The 15,167-nt window shown below is 46.7% G+C and overlaps 5 non-coding genes and 24 pseudogenes across 5 annotated transcripts; all 29 read left to right on the top strand.

Annotated features, from left to right (window-relative positions):
• The first annotated feature begins 76 nt into the window (after positions 1 to 76).
• LOC148258377 (5S ribosomal RNA) lies at positions 77 to 195 on the top strand. Its single transcript, XR_015820572.1, has one exon. It is a non-coding gene; the product is annotated as a 5S ribosomal RNA (ribosomal RNA).
• Positions 196 to 1,190: 995 nt separating this feature from the next.
• Positions 1,191 to 1,309, top strand: LOC148258376 (5S ribosomal RNA; annotated as a pseudogene).
• Positions 1,310 to 1,514: 205 nt separating this feature from the next.
• LOC148258375 (5S ribosomal RNA) lies at positions 1,515 to 1,633 on the top strand (annotated as a pseudogene).
• Positions 1,634 to 1,839: 206 nt separating this feature from the next.
• LOC148258374 (5S ribosomal RNA) lies at positions 1,840 to 1,958 on the top strand. The gene has a single exon (XR_015820942.1). It is a non-coding gene; the product is annotated as a 5S ribosomal RNA (ribosomal RNA).
• A 560-nt stretch (positions 1,959 to 2,518) lies between these two features.
• Positions 2,519 to 2,640, top strand: LOC148258373 (5S ribosomal RNA; annotated as a pseudogene).
• Positions 2,641 to 3,284: 644 nt separating this feature from the next.
• Positions 3,285 to 3,403, top strand: LOC148258372 (5S ribosomal RNA; annotated as a pseudogene).
• A 204-nt stretch (positions 3,404 to 3,607) lies between these two features.
• LOC148258371 (5S ribosomal RNA) lies at positions 3,608 to 3,726 on the top strand (annotated as a pseudogene).
• A 234-nt stretch (positions 3,727 to 3,960) lies between these two features.
• Positions 3,961 to 4,079, top strand: LOC148258370 (5S ribosomal RNA; annotated as a pseudogene).
• A 209-nt stretch (positions 4,080 to 4,288) lies between these two features.
• LOC148258369 (5S ribosomal RNA) lies at positions 4,289 to 4,407 on the top strand. Its single transcript, XR_015821084.1, has one exon. It is a non-coding gene; the product is annotated as a 5S ribosomal RNA (ribosomal RNA).
• Positions 4,408 to 4,968: 561 nt separating this feature from the next.
• On the top strand, positions 4,969 to 5,087 carry LOC148258368 (5S ribosomal RNA; annotated as a pseudogene).
• Positions 5,088 to 5,646: 559 nt separating this feature from the next.
• On the top strand, positions 5,647 to 5,765 carry LOC148258367 (5S ribosomal RNA; annotated as a pseudogene).
• A 204-nt stretch (positions 5,766 to 5,969) lies between these two features.
• Positions 5,970 to 6,088, top strand: LOC148258366 (5S ribosomal RNA; annotated as a pseudogene).
• Positions 6,089 to 6,297: 209 nt separating this feature from the next.
• Positions 6,298 to 6,416, top strand: LOC148258365 (5S ribosomal RNA; annotated as a pseudogene).
• A 559-nt stretch (positions 6,417 to 6,975) lies between these two features.
• Positions 6,976 to 7,094, top strand: LOC148258364 (5S ribosomal RNA; annotated as a pseudogene).
• Positions 7,095 to 7,296: 202 nt separating this feature from the next.
• Positions 7,297 to 7,415, top strand: LOC148258363 (5S ribosomal RNA; annotated as a pseudogene).
• An 879-nt stretch (positions 7,416 to 8,294) lies between these two features.
• Positions 8,295 to 8,413, top strand: LOC148258362 (5S ribosomal RNA; annotated as a pseudogene).
• A 205-nt stretch (positions 8,414 to 8,618) lies between these two features.
• On the top strand, positions 8,619 to 8,737 carry LOC148258361 (5S ribosomal RNA; annotated as a pseudogene).
• A 561-nt stretch (positions 8,738 to 9,298) lies between these two features.
• LOC148258360 (5S ribosomal RNA) lies at positions 9,299 to 9,417 on the top strand (annotated as a pseudogene).
• Positions 9,418 to 9,976: 559 nt separating this feature from the next.
• LOC148258359 (5S ribosomal RNA) lies at positions 9,977 to 10,095 on the top strand (annotated as a pseudogene).
• Positions 10,096 to 10,300: 205 nt separating this feature from the next.
• LOC148258358 (5S ribosomal RNA) lies at positions 10,301 to 10,419 on the top strand (annotated as a pseudogene).
• Positions 10,420 to 10,976: 557 nt separating this feature from the next.
• On the top strand, positions 10,977 to 11,095 carry LOC148258357 (5S ribosomal RNA; annotated as a pseudogene).
• Positions 11,096 to 11,304: 209 nt separating this feature from the next.
• On the top strand, positions 11,305 to 11,423 carry LOC148258356 (5S ribosomal RNA; annotated as a pseudogene).
• Positions 11,424 to 11,984: 561 nt separating this feature from the next.
• Positions 11,985 to 12,103, top strand: LOC148258355 (5S ribosomal RNA; annotated as a pseudogene).
• A 205-nt stretch (positions 12,104 to 12,308) lies between these two features.
• LOC148258354 (5S ribosomal RNA) lies at positions 12,309 to 12,427 on the top strand. The gene has a single exon (XR_015821135.1). It is a non-coding gene; the product is annotated as a 5S ribosomal RNA (ribosomal RNA).
• A 206-nt stretch (positions 12,428 to 12,633) lies between these two features.
• LOC148258353 (5S ribosomal RNA) lies at positions 12,634 to 12,752 on the top strand (annotated as a pseudogene).
• A 913-nt stretch (positions 12,753 to 13,665) lies between these two features.
• LOC148258352 (5S ribosomal RNA) lies at positions 13,666 to 13,784 on the top strand (annotated as a pseudogene).
• A 561-nt stretch (positions 13,785 to 14,345) lies between these two features.
• On the top strand, positions 14,346 to 14,463 carry LOC148258351 (5S ribosomal RNA; annotated as a pseudogene).
• A 202-nt stretch (positions 14,464 to 14,665) lies between these two features.
• On the top strand, positions 14,666 to 14,784 carry LOC148258350 (5S ribosomal RNA; annotated as a pseudogene).
• A 206-nt stretch (positions 14,785 to 14,990) lies between these two features.
• LOC148258349 (5S ribosomal RNA) lies at positions 14,991 to 15,109 on the top strand. Its single transcript, XR_015820688.1, has one exon. It is a non-coding gene; the product is annotated as a 5S ribosomal RNA (ribosomal RNA).
• The last annotated feature ends 58 nt before the right edge of the window (positions 15,110 to 15,167 follow it).

Here is a 15,167-nt window from a genome sequence, read left to right as displayed (position 1 = left end):
GCACGCACAAGGAAATAAATGATGGGAGGGGGAAGAAAGGAGAAGGAATTTATGTATTTGCAGCGCGAAATTAAACGGGTGCGATCATACCAGCATTAATGCATCGGATTCCATCAGAACTCCGCAGTTAAGTGTGCTTGGGCGAGAGTAGTACTCGGATGGGTGACCTCCTGGGAAGCCCTCGTGTTGCACCTTTTTTTTCTTGGATGGGTTGTTCGACGTTACGCGCGAATGGAATGATAAACCGCTGGTTCATTTGCAAAGGTGAGTCACGGTGCCGGGTCATATTACTTGATATTTGAACGAGAAAGAGAGATGCAGAGTGCACACACAAGGAAACAAATGACGGGAGGGGGGATGGGAGGAGAAATAGTGTATGTATTTGCAATGCAGAATGAAACATGAGGGATCATACCAGCACTAATGCAACGGATTCTATCAGACCTCCGCAGTTAAGGGTGCTTGGGCGAGAAAAGTACTCGGATGGGTGACCTTCTGCGAAGTCCTTATATTTCACCCATTTTCTTGGGAGGTCCTCGTGTTGCACCCATCTTTTTGCAGATGATTCTTTCGACGTTACGCGCGACTTGATTTATGGTGACCTCCTGGGAAGTCCTCGTGTCACACTAATTTTTTTTTCAGACGGGTCGTTCGACGTTACGCGCGACTGGAACTAGGGTCCGCTGGTTTATACGCAAATGTGAGTAAAAAAGCAGGGGCATTTAAATCGATATTAGAACGAGAAGGAGAGGTGCAGTGTGAACGCACAAGGAAACAATTGGTGGGAGGAGGAGGGAAGGAGAAGGAGTGTATGTATTTTCAGCACGAAATGAAACAGGTACGATCATACCAGCACTAATGCAACGGATTCTATCAGAACTCCGTAGGTAAGGGTGCTTGGGGGAGAGTAGTACTAGCGTGGGTTACCTCCTACGAAGTCCTTATATTTCACCCATTTTCTTGTGAAGTCCTCGTGTTGCACCTATTTTTTTGCAGATGATTCTTTCGACGTTACGCGTGACTTGAATTATGGTCCTCAGGTTTATTCACAAATGTGAGTCACGACGCTGTAGCATTTTACTTGATATTAGAACGAGAACGGGAGGTGTAGCGCGCAAGCACAAGGAAACAAATGATGGGAGGGAGAAGAAAGGGGAAAGAGTTTATGTATTTGCAGCGCGAAATTAAACAGGTGCGATCATACCAGCACTAATGCACCGGATCCCATTAGAACTCCGAAGTGAAGTGTGTTTTGGCGAGATTAGTACTCGAATGGGTGACCTCCTGGGAAGTCCTCGTGTCCCACCAATTTTTTTTCAGAGGGGTCGTTCGACAGTACGCATATCTGGAACTAGGGTCCGCTGGTTTATACCCAAATGTGAGTCAAGAAGCAGGGGCATTTTAATCGATATTAGAACGAGAATAAGAGGTGAAGTGTGAACGCACAAGGAAACAAATGACGGGAGGGGGAAGAAAGGAGAAGGAGTGTATGTATTTGTAGCGCGAAACTAAACAGGTGTGATCATACCAGCACTAAAGCCCCGGATCCCATCAGAACTCTGTAGTTAAGTGTGCTTGGGTGAGATTAGTACTCGGATGGATGACCTCCTGGGAAGTCCTCGTGTCGCACCAATTTTTTTTTCAGACGGGTCGTTCGACGTTACACGCATCTGGAACTAGGGTCCGCTGGTTTATACACAAATTTGAGTCAAGAATCAGGGGCATTTTAATCGATATTAGAACGAGAATGAGAGGTAAAGTGTGAACGCACAAGGAAACAAATGACCGGAGGGGGAAGAAAGGAGAAGGAGTGTATGTATTTGCAGCGCAAAATTAAACAGGTGCGATCATACCAGCACCAAAACTCCAGATCCCATCAGAACTCCGCAGTTAAGTGTGCTTGGGCGAGGGTAGTACTCGGATGGGTGACCACTTGGGAAGCCCTCGTGTTGCACCTATTTCTTTTCGGATGGGTTGTTCGACGTTACGCGCGAATGAAATTATAAACCACTGGTTCATTTGCAAAGGTGAGTCACGGTGCTGGGTCATATTACTTGATATTAGAACGAGAAAGAGAGATGCAGAGTGCACGCACAAGGAAACAAATGACGGGAGGGGGGATGGGAGGAGAAATAGTGTATGTATTTGCAATGCAGAATGAAACATGAGGGATCATACCAGCACTAATGCAACGGATTCTATCAGACCTCCGCAGTTAAGGGTGCTTGGGCGAGAAAAGTACTCGGATGGGTGACCTTCTGCGAAGTCCTTATATTTCACCCATTTTCTTGGGAGGTCCTCGTGTTGCACCCATCTTTTTGCAGATGATTCTTTCGACGTTACGCGCGACTTGATTTATGGTCCACAGGTTTATTCGCAAATGTGAGTCATGGCACCGTGGTATTTTACTTGATATTAGAACGAGTACGGGAGGTGCAGTGCGCACGCACAAGGAAACAAATGACGGGATGAGGAAGAAAAGAGAAGGAGTGTATGTATTTGAAGCGCAAAATTAAACAAATGGCATCATACAAGCACTAATGCACTGGATCCCATCAGAACTCTACAGTTAAGTGTGCTTGGGCGGGAGTAGTACTCGGATGGGTGACCTCTTGGTAAGTCCTCGCGTCGCACCAATTTTTTTTCAGATGGGTCGTTCGACGTTACGCGTGACTGGAACGAGGCTCCGCTGGTTTATACGCAAAAAGTCCTCGCATCGCACCAATTTTTTTTCAGATGGGTCGTTCGACGTTACGCGTGACTAGAACGAGGGTCCGCTGGTTTATACGCAAATGTGAGTCAAGAAGCAGGGGCATTTTAATCGATATTGGAACGAGAAGCAGAGGTACAGTGTGAACGCACAAGGAAACAATTGATGGGAGGGGGAGGGAAGGAGAAGGAGTGTATGTATTTTCAGCACGAAATGAAACAGGTGCGATCGTACCAGCACTAATGCAACGGATTCTATCAGAACTCCGTAGGTAAGGGTGCTTGGGCGAGAGTAGTTCTAGCATGGGTTACCTTCTGCGAAGTTCTTATATTTCACCCATTTTCTTAGGAAGTCCTCGTGTTGCACCCATTTTTTTGCAGATGATTCGTTCGACGTTACGCGCGACTTGAATTATGGTCCTCAGGTTTATTCGCAAATGTGAGTCACGGCGCCGTGGTATTTTACTTGATAGTAGAACGAGAACGAGAGGTGCAGTGCGCACGCACAAGGAAACAAATGACGGGAGGGGGAAGAAAGGGGAATGAGTTTATGTATTTGCAGCGCGAAATTAAACAGGTGCGATCATACCAGCACTAATGCACCGGATCCCATCAGAACTCCGCAGTGAAGTGTGCTTGGGCGAGATTAGTACTCGGATGAGTGACCTCTTGGGAAGTCCTCGTGTTGCACCAATTTTTTTTCAGACGGGTCGTTCGACGTTACGCGCGTCTAGAACGAGGGTCCGCTGGTTTATACGCAAATGTGAGTCATGAAGCAGGGGCATTTTAATCGATATTAGAACGAGAAGGAGAGGTCCAGTGTGAACGCACAAGGAAACAAATGATGGGAGGGGAGGAGGGAAGAAGGAGTGTATGTATTTTCAGCACGAAATTAAACAGGTGCGGTCATACCAGCACAAATGCAGCGAATCCCATCAGAACTCCGCAGTTAAGTGTGCTTTGGCGAAAGTAGTACAATGATGGGTTACCTCCTGGGAAGTTCTCGTGCTGCACCCATTTTCTTTTTTTCAGATGTGCCGTTCGACGTTACGCTCGACTTTAATTATGGTCCGCAGATTTATTCGCAAATGTGAGTCACCGCGCGTTTATACGCAAATATGACAAGAATCAGGGGCATTTTAATCGATATTAGAATGAGAAGGAGAGGTGCAGTGTGAACGCACAAGGAAACAAATGATGGGAGGGGGGGAGGGAAGAAGGAGTGTATGTATTTTCAGCATGAAATTAAACAGGTGTGGTCACACCAGCACAAATCCATCGGATCCCATCAGAACTCCGCAGTTAAGTGTGCTTTGGCGAAAGTAGTACAATGATGGGTTACCTCCTGGGAAGTTCTCGTGTTGCACCCATTTTCTTTTTTTTGGATGTGCCGTTCGACGTTACGCGCGACTTTAATTATGGTCCGCAGATTTATTCGCAAATGTGAGTAACGGCACCGTGGCATTTTACTTGATATTTGAACGAGAACGAGAGGTGTAGTGCGCACGCACAAGAAAACAAATGACGGGAGGGGGAAGAAAGGAGAAGGAGTTTATGTATTTGCAGCGTTGAATTAAACGGGTGCGATCATACCAGCACTAATGCACCGGATCCCATCAGAACTCCGCAGTTAAGTGTGCTTGGGCGAGAGTAGTACTCGGATGGATGACCTCCTGGGAAGTCCTCGTGTCGCACCAATTTTTTTTCAGACGGGTCGTTCGACGTTACGCGCGACTGGAACTAGCATCCACTGGTTTATACGCAAATGTGAGTCAAGAAGCAGGGGCATTTTAATCGATATTAGAACGAGAATGAGAGATGCAGAGTGCACGCACAAGGAAACAAATGACGGGAGGGGGGATGGAGGGAGAAAAAGTGTATGTATTTGCACCGCATAATGAAACATGAGCAATCATACCAGCACCAATGCAACGGATTCTATCAGAACTCCGCAAGTTAAGGGTGCTTGGGCGAGAGTAGCACTAGGATGGGTGACCTCCTGCGAAGTCCTTATATTTCACCAATTTTCTTAGGAAGTCCTCGTGTTGCACCCATTTTTTTGCAGATGATTGTTTCGACGATACGCGCGACTTGAATCATGGTCCTCAGGTTTATTCGCAAATGTGAGTCACGGCACCGTAGCATTTTATTTGATATTAGAACGAGTACGGAAGGTGCAATGCGCACGCACAAGGAAACAAATGACGGGAGGGGGAAGAAAGGAGAAGGAGTTTATGTATTTGCAGCGCGGAATTAAACAGGTGCGATCATACCAGCATTAATGCACCGGATCCCATCAGAACTTCGCAGTTAAGTGTGCTTTGGCGAGAGTAGTAGTCGGATGGGTGACCTCCTAGGAAGTCCTCGTGTCGCACAAATTTTTTTTAAGACGGGTCGTTCGACGTTACGCGCGACTGGAACTGGGGTCCGCTGGTTTATACGCAATTGTGAGTCAAGAAGAAGGGGCATTTTAATCGATATTAGAACGAGAAGGAGAGGTGCAGTGTGAACGCACAAGAAAACAATTGATGGGAGGGGGAGGGAAGGAGAAGGAGTGTATGTATTTTCAGCACGAAATGAAACAGGTGCGATCATACCAGCACTAATGCGACGGATTCTATCAGAACTCCGTAGGTAAGGGTGCTTGGGCGAGAGTAGTACTAGCATGGGTTACCTCCTGCGAAGTCCTTATATTTCACCCATTTTCTTGTGAAGTCCTCGTGTTGCACCCATTTTTTTGCAGATGATTCTTTCGATGATACACGCGACTTGAATTATGGTCCTCAGGTTTATTCGCAAATGTGAGTCACGGCACCGTAGTATTTTACTTTATATTAAAACGAGCACGGGAGGTGCAGTGCGCACGCACAAGGAAACAAATGACGGGAGGGGGAAGAAAGGGGAAGGAGTTTATGTATTTGCATCGTAAAATTAAACGGGTGCAATCATACCAGTACTAATGCACTGGATCCCATCAGAACTCTGCAGTTAAGTGTGCTTGGGCGAGAGTAGTACTCGGATGGGTGACCTCCTGGGAAGTCCTTGTGTTGCACCAATTTTTTTTCAGACGGGTCGTTCGACGTTACGCGCGACTGGAACTATGGTCCGCTGGTTTATATGCAAATATGAGTCAAGAATCAGGGATATTTTAATCGATATTAGAACGAGAAGGAGAGGTGCAGTGTGAACGCACAAGGAAACAAATGATGGGAGGGGAGGAGGGAAGAAGGAGTGTATGTATTTTCAGCACGAAATTAAACAGGTGCGGTCACACCAGCACAAATGCACCGGATCCCATCAGAACTCCGCAGTTAAGTGTGCTTTGACGAAAGTAGTACAATGATGGGTTACCTCCTCGGAAGTTCTCGTGTTGCACCCATTTTCTTTTTTTCAGATGTGCCGTTCGACGTTACGCGCGACTTTAATTATGGTCCGCAGATTTATTCGCAAATGTGAGTCACGGCGCCGTGGCATTTTACTTGATATTTGAACGAGAACGAGAGGTACAGTGCGCACGCACAAGGAAACAAATGACGGGAGGGGGAAGAAAGGAGAAGGAGTTTATCTATTTACAGCGCGAAATTAAACAAGTGCGATCATACTAGCACTAATGCACCGGATCCCATCAGAACTCTGCAGCTAAGTGTGCTTGGGCGAGAGTAGTACTCGGATGGGTGACCTCCTGGGAAGTCCTCGTGTCGCACCAATTTTTTTTCAGACGGGTCGTTCGACGTTACGCGCGACTGGAACTATGGTCCGCTAGTTTATTCGCAAATGTGAGTCAAGAAGCAGGGGCATTTTTATCGATATTAGAACGAGAAGGAGAGGTGCAGTGTGAACGCACAAGGAAACAATTGATGGGAGGGGGAGGGAAGGAGAAAAAGTGTATGTATTTGCAGCGCAGAATGAAACAGGTGCGATCGTACCAGCACTAATGCAACGGATTCTATCAGAACTCCGTAGGTAAAGGTGCTTGTGCGAGAGTAGTAATAGCCTGGGTTACCTCCTGCGAAGTCCTTATATTTCAACCATTTTCTTGGGAAGTCCTCGTGTTGCACCCATTTTCTTGTAGATGATTCTTTCGACGTTACGCGCGACTTGAATTATGGTCCTCAGGTTTATTCGCAAATGTGAGTCACGGCGTTGTAGCATTTTACTTGATATTAGAATGAGAACGGGAGGTGGAGCGCACACGCACAAGGAAACAAAAGTCGGGAGGGGGAAGAAAAGAGAAGGAGTGTATGTATTTGCAGCGCGAAACTAAACAGGTGCGATCATACCAGCACTAAAGCCCCGGATCCCATCAGAACTCCGCAGTTAAGTGTGCTTGGGCGAGATTAGTACTCGGATGGTTGACCTCCTGGGAAGTGCTTGTGTCGCACAAATTTTTTTTCAGACTGGTCGTTCGACGTTATGCGCGTCTGGAACTAGGGTCCGCTGGTTTATACGCAAATGTGAGTCAAGAAGCAGGGGCATTTTAATCGATATTAGAACGAGAATGAGAGGTGAAGTGTGAACGCACAAGGAAACAAATGACGGGAGGGGGAAGAAAGGAGGAGTGTATGTATTTGCAGCGCGAAATTAAAGAGGTGTGATCATAGCAGCACTAAAGCCCCGGATCCCATCAGAACTCCGCAGTTAAGTGTGCTTGGGCGAGGGTAGTACTCGGATGGGTGACTACCTGGGAAGCCCTCATGTTGGACCTATTTTTTTTAGATGGGTTGTTCAACATTACGCGCGAATGGAATTATAAACCGCTGGTTCATTTGCAAAGGTGAGTCACGGTGCCAGAGCATATTACTTGATATTAGAACGAGAAAGAGAGATGCAGAATGCACGCACAAGGAAACAAATGACGGGAGGGTGGATGGGAGGAGAAAGAGTGTATGTATTTGCAGTGCAGAATGAAACATGAAGGATCATACCAGCACTAATGCAACGGATTCTATCAGAACTCCGCAGTTAAGGGTGCTTGGGCGAGAAAAGTACTCGGACGGGTGACATCCTGCGAAGTCCTTATATTTCACCCATTTTCTTGGGAGGTCCTCGTGTTGCACCCATCTTTTTGCAGATGATTCTTTCGACGTTACGCGCGACTTGATTTATGGTCTGCAGGTTTATTCGCAAATGTGAGTCACGGCGCCGTGGCATTTTACTTGATATTAAAACGAGTACGGGAGGTGAGTGCGCACGCACAAGGAAACAAATGACGGGAGGAGGAAGAAATGAGAAGGAGTGTATGTATTTGAAGCGCAAAATTAAACAAGTGGCATCATACGAGTATTAATGCACTGGGTCCCATCAGAACTCTGCAGTTAAGCGTGCTTGGGCGAGAGTAGTACTCGGATGGATGACCGCTTGGGAAGTCCTCGTATCGCAACAATTTTTTTTCAGATGGGTCGTTCGACGTTACGCGCGACTGGAACTATGGTCCGCTGGTTTATACGCAAATGTGAGTCAAGAATCAGGGGCATTTTAATCGATATTAGAAGGAGAATGAGAGGTGCAGTGTGAACGCACAAGGAAACAAATGACGGGAGGGGGAAGAAAGGAGGAGTATATGTATTTGCAGCGCGAAATTAGAGAGGTGCGATCACAGCAGCACTAAAGCCCCGGATCCCATCAGAACTCCGCAGTTAAGTGTGCTTCGGCGAGAGTAGTACTCGGATGGGTGACCACCTGGGAAGCCCTCGTGTTGCACCTACTTTTTTTCGGATGGGTTGTTCGATGTTACGCGCGAATGAAATTATAAACCGCTGGTTCATTTGCAAAGGTGAGTCACGGTGCCGGGGCATATTACTGGATATTAGAACGATAAAGAGAGATGCAGAGTGCACGCACATGGAAACAAATGACGGGAGGGGGAAGAAAGGAGAAGGAGTTTATGTATTTGCAGCGTTGAATTAAATGGGTTCGATCATACCAGCACTAATGCACCGGATCCCATCAGAACTCTGCAGTTAAGTTTGCTTGGGCGAGAGTAGTACTCGGATGGGTGACCTCCTGGGAAGTCCTCGTGTCGCACTAATTTTTTTTCAGACGGGTCGTTCGACGTTACGCGCGACTGGAATTAAGGTCCGCTGGTTTATACGCAAATGTGAGTCAAGAAGCAGGGGCATTTTAATCGATATTAGAACGATAAGGAGAGATGCAGAGTGCACGCACAAGGAAACAAATGACGGGAGGGGGGATGGAGGGAGAAAAAGTGTATGTATTTGCAGCACAGAATGAAACATGAGCAATCATACCAGCACCAATGCAACGGATTCTATCAGAACTCCGCAAGTTAAGGGTGCTTGGGCGAGAGAAACACTAGGATGGGTGACCTCATGCGAAGTCCTTATATTTCACCCATTTTCTTAGGAAGTCCTCGTGTTCCACCCATTTTTTTGAAGATGATTCTTTCGACGATACGCGCGACTTGAATTATGGTCCTCAGGTTTATTCGCAATTGTGAGTCACGGCACCGTAGCATTTTACTTGATATTAGAAGGAGCACGGAAGGTGCAGTGCGCACGCACAAGGAAACAAATGACGGGAGGGGGAAGAAAGGAGAAGGAGTTTATGTATTTGCAGCGCGGAATTAAACGGGTGCGATCATACCAGCACTAATGCACCGAATCCTGTCAGAACTCCACAGTTAAGTGTGCTTTGGCGAGAGTAGTACTCGAATTGGTGATCTCCTGGGAAGTCCTCGTGTCGCACCAATTTTTTTTCAGACGGGTCGTTCGACGTTACGCGCGACTGGAACTAGGGTCCGCTGGTTTATACGCAAATGTGAGTCAAAAAGCAGGGGCATTTTAATCGATATTAGAACGAGAAGTAGAGGTGCAGTGTGAACGCACAAGGAAACAATTGATGGGAGGGAGAAGGAAGGAGAAGGAGTGTATGTATTTTCAGCAAGAAATGAAACAGGTGCGATCACACCAGCACTAATGCAACGGATTCTATCAGAACTCTGTAGGTAAGGGTGCTTGGGCGAGAGTAGTACTAGCATGGGTTACCTCCTGCGAAGTCCTTATATTTCACCCATTTTCTTGTGAAGTCCTCGTGTTGCACCCATTTTTTTACTGATAATTCTTTCGAGGTTACGCGCGACTTGAATTATGGTCCTCAGGTTTATTCGCAAATGTGAGTCACGGCGCCGTGACATTTTACTTGATATTAGAACGAGAACGGGAGGTGCAGTGCGCACGCACAAGGATACAAATGACGGGAGGGGGAAAAAAGGGGAATGAGTTTATGTATTTGCAGCGCAAAATTAAACGGGTGCGATCATACCAGCACTGTGGCACCGGATCCCATCAGAACTCTGCAGTTAAGTGTGCTTAGGCGAGATTAGTACTCGGATGGGTGACCTCCTGGGAAGTCCTCATGTCGCACCAATTTTTTTTCAGACGGGTCATTCGACGTTAGGCGCGTCTGGAACTAGCGTCCGCTGATTTATACGCAAATGTGAGTCAATAAGCAGGGGCATTTTAATCGATATTAGAATGAGAATGAGAGGTGAAGTGTTAACGCACAAGGATATAAATGACGGGAGGGGGAAGAAAGGAGAAGGAGTGTATGTATTTGCAGCGCGAAATTAAACAGGTGCGATCATACCAGCACTAAAGCCCCGGATCCCATCAGAACTCCGCAGTTAAGTGTGGTTGGGCGAGAGTAGTACTAGCATGGGTTATCTCCTGCGAAGTCCTTATATTTCACCCATTTTCTTGTGAAGTCCTCGTGTTGCACCCATCTTTTTGTAGATGATTCTTTCGACGTTACGCGCGACTTGATTTATGGTTCGCAGGTTTATTCGCAAATGTGAGTCACGGCGCCGTGGCATTTTACTTGATATTAGAACGAGTACGGGAGGTGCAGTGCGCATGCACAAGGAAACAAATGACGGGATGAGGAAGAAAAGAGAAGGAGTGTATGTATTTGCAGCGCGAAATTAAACAGGTGCAATAATACAGCACTAATGCACTGGATCCCATCAGAACTCTGCAGCTAAGCGTGCTTGGGAGAGAATAGTTCTCGGATGGGTGACCTCTTGGGAAGTCCTCGTATCGCAATAATTTTTTCTTAGATGGGTCGTTCGACATTACGCGCGACTGGAACTATGGTCCGCTTGTTTATACGCAAATGTGAGTCAAGAATCAGGGGCATTTTAATCGATATTAGAACGAGAAAGAGAGGTGCAGTGTGAACGCACAAGGAAACAAATGATGGGAGGGGGGGAGGGAAGAAGGAGTGTATGTATTTTCAGCACGAAATTAAACAGGGGCGGTCACACCAGCACAAATGCACCAGATCCCATCAGAACTCCGCAGTTAAGTGTGCTTTGGCGAAAGTAGTACAATGATGGGTTACCTCCTGAGAAGTTCTCGTGTTGCACCCATTTTCTTTTTTTCAGATGTGCCGTTTGACGTTACACGCGACTTTAATTATGGTCCGTAGATTTATTCGCAAATGTGAGTCACGGTGCCGTGGCATTTTACTTGATATTTGAACGAGAACGAGAGGTGCAGTGCGCACGCACAAGGAAACAAATGATGGGAGGGGGAAGAAAGGAGAATGAGTTTATGTATTTGCAGCGCGAAATTAAACATGTGCGATCATACCAGTACTAATGCACCGGATCCCATCAAAACTCCGCAGTTAAGTATACTTGGGCGAGAGCAGTACTCGGATGGGTGACATCCTGGGAAGTCCTCGTGTCGCACTAATTTTTTTCCAGACGGGTCGTTCGACGTTACGCGCGACTGGAACTAGGGTCCGCTGGTTTATACGCAAATGTGAGTCAAGAAGCAGGGGCATTTTAATCGATATTAGAACGAGAAGGAGAGATGCAGAGTGCACGCACAAGAAAACAAATGACGGGAGGGGGGATGGAGGGAGAAAAAGTATATGTATTTGCAGCGCAGAATGAAACATTAGCAATCATATCAGCACCAATGCAACGGATTCTATCAGAACTTCGCAAGTTAAGGGTGCTTGGGCTAGAGTAGCACTAGGATGGGTGACCTCCTGCGAAGTCCTTATATTTCACCCATTTTCTTAGGAGGTCCTCGTGTTGCACCCATTTTTTTGCAGATGATTCTTTCGACGTTACGCGCGACTTGAATTATGGTCCTCAGGTTAATTCGCAAATGTGAGTCACGGCGCTGTAGCATTTTACTTGATATTAGAATGAGAACGGGAGCTGCAGTGCGCACGCACTAGGAAACAAATGACGGGAGGGGGACGAAAGGGGAATGAGTTTATGTATTTGCAGCGCGAAATTAAACAGGTGAAATCATTCCAGCACTAATGCACCGGATCCCATAAGAACTCCGCAGTTAAGTGTGCTTGGGCGAGAGTAGTACTCGGATGGGTGACCTCTTGGGAAGTCCTCGTGTCGCACCAATTTTTTTTCAAACGGGTCGTTCGACGTTACGCGCGACTGGAACTAGGGTCCGCTGGTTTATGAGCAAATGTGAGTCAAGAAGCAGGTGCATTTTAATCGATATTAGAACGAGAATGAGAGGTGAAGTGTGAACGCACAAGGAAACAAATTACCAGAGGGGGAAGAAAGGAGAAGGAGCGTATGTATTCGTAGCGCGAAATTAAACAGGTACGATCATACCAGCACTAAAGCTCCGGATCCCATCAGAACTCCGCAGTTAAGTGTGCTTGGGCGAGGGTAGTACTCGGATGGGTGACCACTTGGGAAGCCCTCGTGTTGCACCTATTTTTTTTCGGATGGGTTGTTCGATGTTACGCGCGAATGGAATTATAAACCGCTAGTTCATTTGCAAAGTTGAGTCACGGTGCCGGGGTATATTACTTGATATTAGAACGAGAAAGAGAGATGCAGAGTGCACGCACAAGGAAACAAATGACGGGAGGATGGATGGGAGAAGAAAGAGTGTATGTATTTGCAGTGCAGAATGAAACATGAGAGATCATACCAGCACTAATGCAACGGATTCTATCAGAACTCCGCAGTTAAGGGTGCTTGGGCGAGAAAAGTACTCGGATGGGTGACCTCCTGCGAAGTCCTTATATTTCACCCATTTTCTTGGGAGGTCCTCGTGTTGCACCCATCTTTTTGCAGATGATTCTTTCGACGTTACGCGCGACTTGATTTATGGTCCGTAGGTTTATTCGCAAATTTGAGTCACGGCGTCGTGACATTTTACTTTGATATTAGAACGAGTACGGGAGGTGCAGTGCGCACGCACAAGGAAATAAATGACGGGAGGTGGAATAAAAGAGGAGTGTATGTATTTGAAGCGCAAAATTAAACAAGTGGCATCATACCAGCACTAATGCACTGGATCCCATCACAACTCTGCAGTTAAGTGTGCTTGGGCGAGAGTAGCACTCGGATGGGTGACCTCTTGAGAAGTCCTCATATCGCAACAATTTTTTTTCAGATGTGTCGTTCGACGTTACGCGCGACTGAAACTTTGGTCCGCTGGTTTATACGCAAATGTGAGTCAAGAATCAGGGGCATTTTAATCGATATTAGAACGAGAAGGAGAGATGCAGAGTGCACGCACAAGGAAACAAATGACGGGAGGGGGGGTGGAGGGAGAAAAAGTGTATGTATTTGCAGCACAGAATGAAACATGAGCAATCATACCAGCACCAATGCAACGGATTCTATCAGAACTCCGCAAGTTAAGGGTGCTTGGGCGAGAGTAGCACTAAGATGGGTGACCTCCTGCGAAGTCCTTATATTTCACCCATTTTCTTAGGAAGTCCTCGTGTTGCACCCATTTTTTTGCAGATGATTCTTTCGACGATACGCGCGACTTGAATTATAGTCCTCAGGTTTATTCGCAAATGTGAGTTACGGCACCGTAGCATTTTACTTGATATTAGAACGAGCACGGGAGGTGCAGTGCGCACGCACAAGGAAACAAATGACGGGAGGGGCAAGAAAGGAGAATGAGTTTATGTATTTGCAGCGCTGAATTGAACGGGTGCGATCATACCAGCACTAATGCACCGGATCCCATCAAAACTCCGCAGTTAAGTGTGCTTGGGCATGAGTAGTACTCGGATAGGTGACCTCCTGGGAAGTCCTCATGTCGCACCAATTTTTTTTCAGACAGGTCCTTCGACGTTACGCGCGACTGGAACTAGGGTCCGCTGGTTTATACTCAAATGTGAGTCAAAAAGCAGGAGCATTTTCATCGATATTAGAACGAGAAGGAGAGGTTCAGTGTGAACGCACAAGGAAACAATTGATGGGAGGGGGAGGCAAGGAGAAGGAGTGTATGTATTTTCAGCACGAAATGAAACAGGTGCGATCATACCAACACTAATGCAACGGATTCTATCAGAACTCCGTAGGTAAGGGTACTTGAGCGAGAGTAGTACTAGCATGGGTTATCTCCTGCGAAGTCTTTATATTTCACCAATTTTCTTGTGAAGTCCTCGTGTCGCACTAATTTTTTTTTTTAGACGGGTCGTTCGACGTTACGCGCATCTGGAACTAGGGTCCGCTGGTTTATACGCAAATGTGAGTCAAGAAGCAGGGGCATTTTAATCGATATTAGAACGAGAATGAGAGGTGAAGTGTGAACGCACAAGAAAACAAATGACGGGAGGAGGAAGAAAGGTGAAGGAGTGTATGTATTTGCAGCACGAAATTAAACAGGTGCGATCATACTAGCACTAAAGCCCCGGATCCCATCAGAACTCCGCAGTTAAGTGTGCTTGGCGAGATTAGTACTCGGATGGTTGACCTCCTGGGAAGTCCTCGTGTCGCACCAATTTTTTTTCAGACGGGTTGTTCGATATTACACGCGTCTGGAACTATGGTCCGCTGGTTTATACGCAAATGTGAGTCAAGAAGCAGGGGCATTTCAATCGATATTAGAACGAGAATGAGAGGTGAAGTGTGAACGCACAAGGAAACAAATGACGGGAGGGGGAAGAAAAGAGGAGTGTATGTATTTGCAGCGCGAAATTAAATAGGTGCGATCATACCAGCACTAAAGCTCCGGATCCCATCAGAACTCCGCAGTTAAGTGTGTTTGGGCGAGAGTAGTACTCGGATTGGTGACCACCTAGGAAGCCCTCGTGTTGCTCCTATTTTTTTTCGGATGGGTTGTTCGACGTTACGCGCGAATGGAATTATAAACCGCTGGTTCATTTGCAAAGTTGAGTCACGGTGCCGGGGCATATTACTTGATATTAGAACGAGAAAGAGAGATGCAGACTGCACGCACAACGAAACAAATGACGGGAGGGGGGATGGATGGAGAAAGAGTTTATGTATTTGCAGCGCAAAATTAAATGGGTGCGATCATACCAGCACTAATGCACCGGATCCCATCAGAACTTCGCAGTTAATTGTGCTTGGGCGAGAGTAGTACTCGGATGGGTGACCTCCTGGGAAGTCCTCGTGTCGCACTAATTTTTTTTTCAGACGGGTCGTTCGACGTTAAGCGCGACTAGAACGAGGGTCCACTGGT

The sequence above is a fragment of the Carica papaya genome, chromosome 5, assembly GCF_054855325.1.
Source record: "Carica papaya isolate Zhongbai chromosome 5, ASM5485532v1, whole genome shotgun sequence".
Classification (NCBI taxonomy): Eukaryota; Viridiplantae; Streptophyta; class Magnoliopsida; order Brassicales; family Caricaceae; genus Carica; species Carica papaya.
Note: the sequence above shows the minus strand (reverse complement) of the source record. Positions and strands in the feature narration are given on the sequence as shown.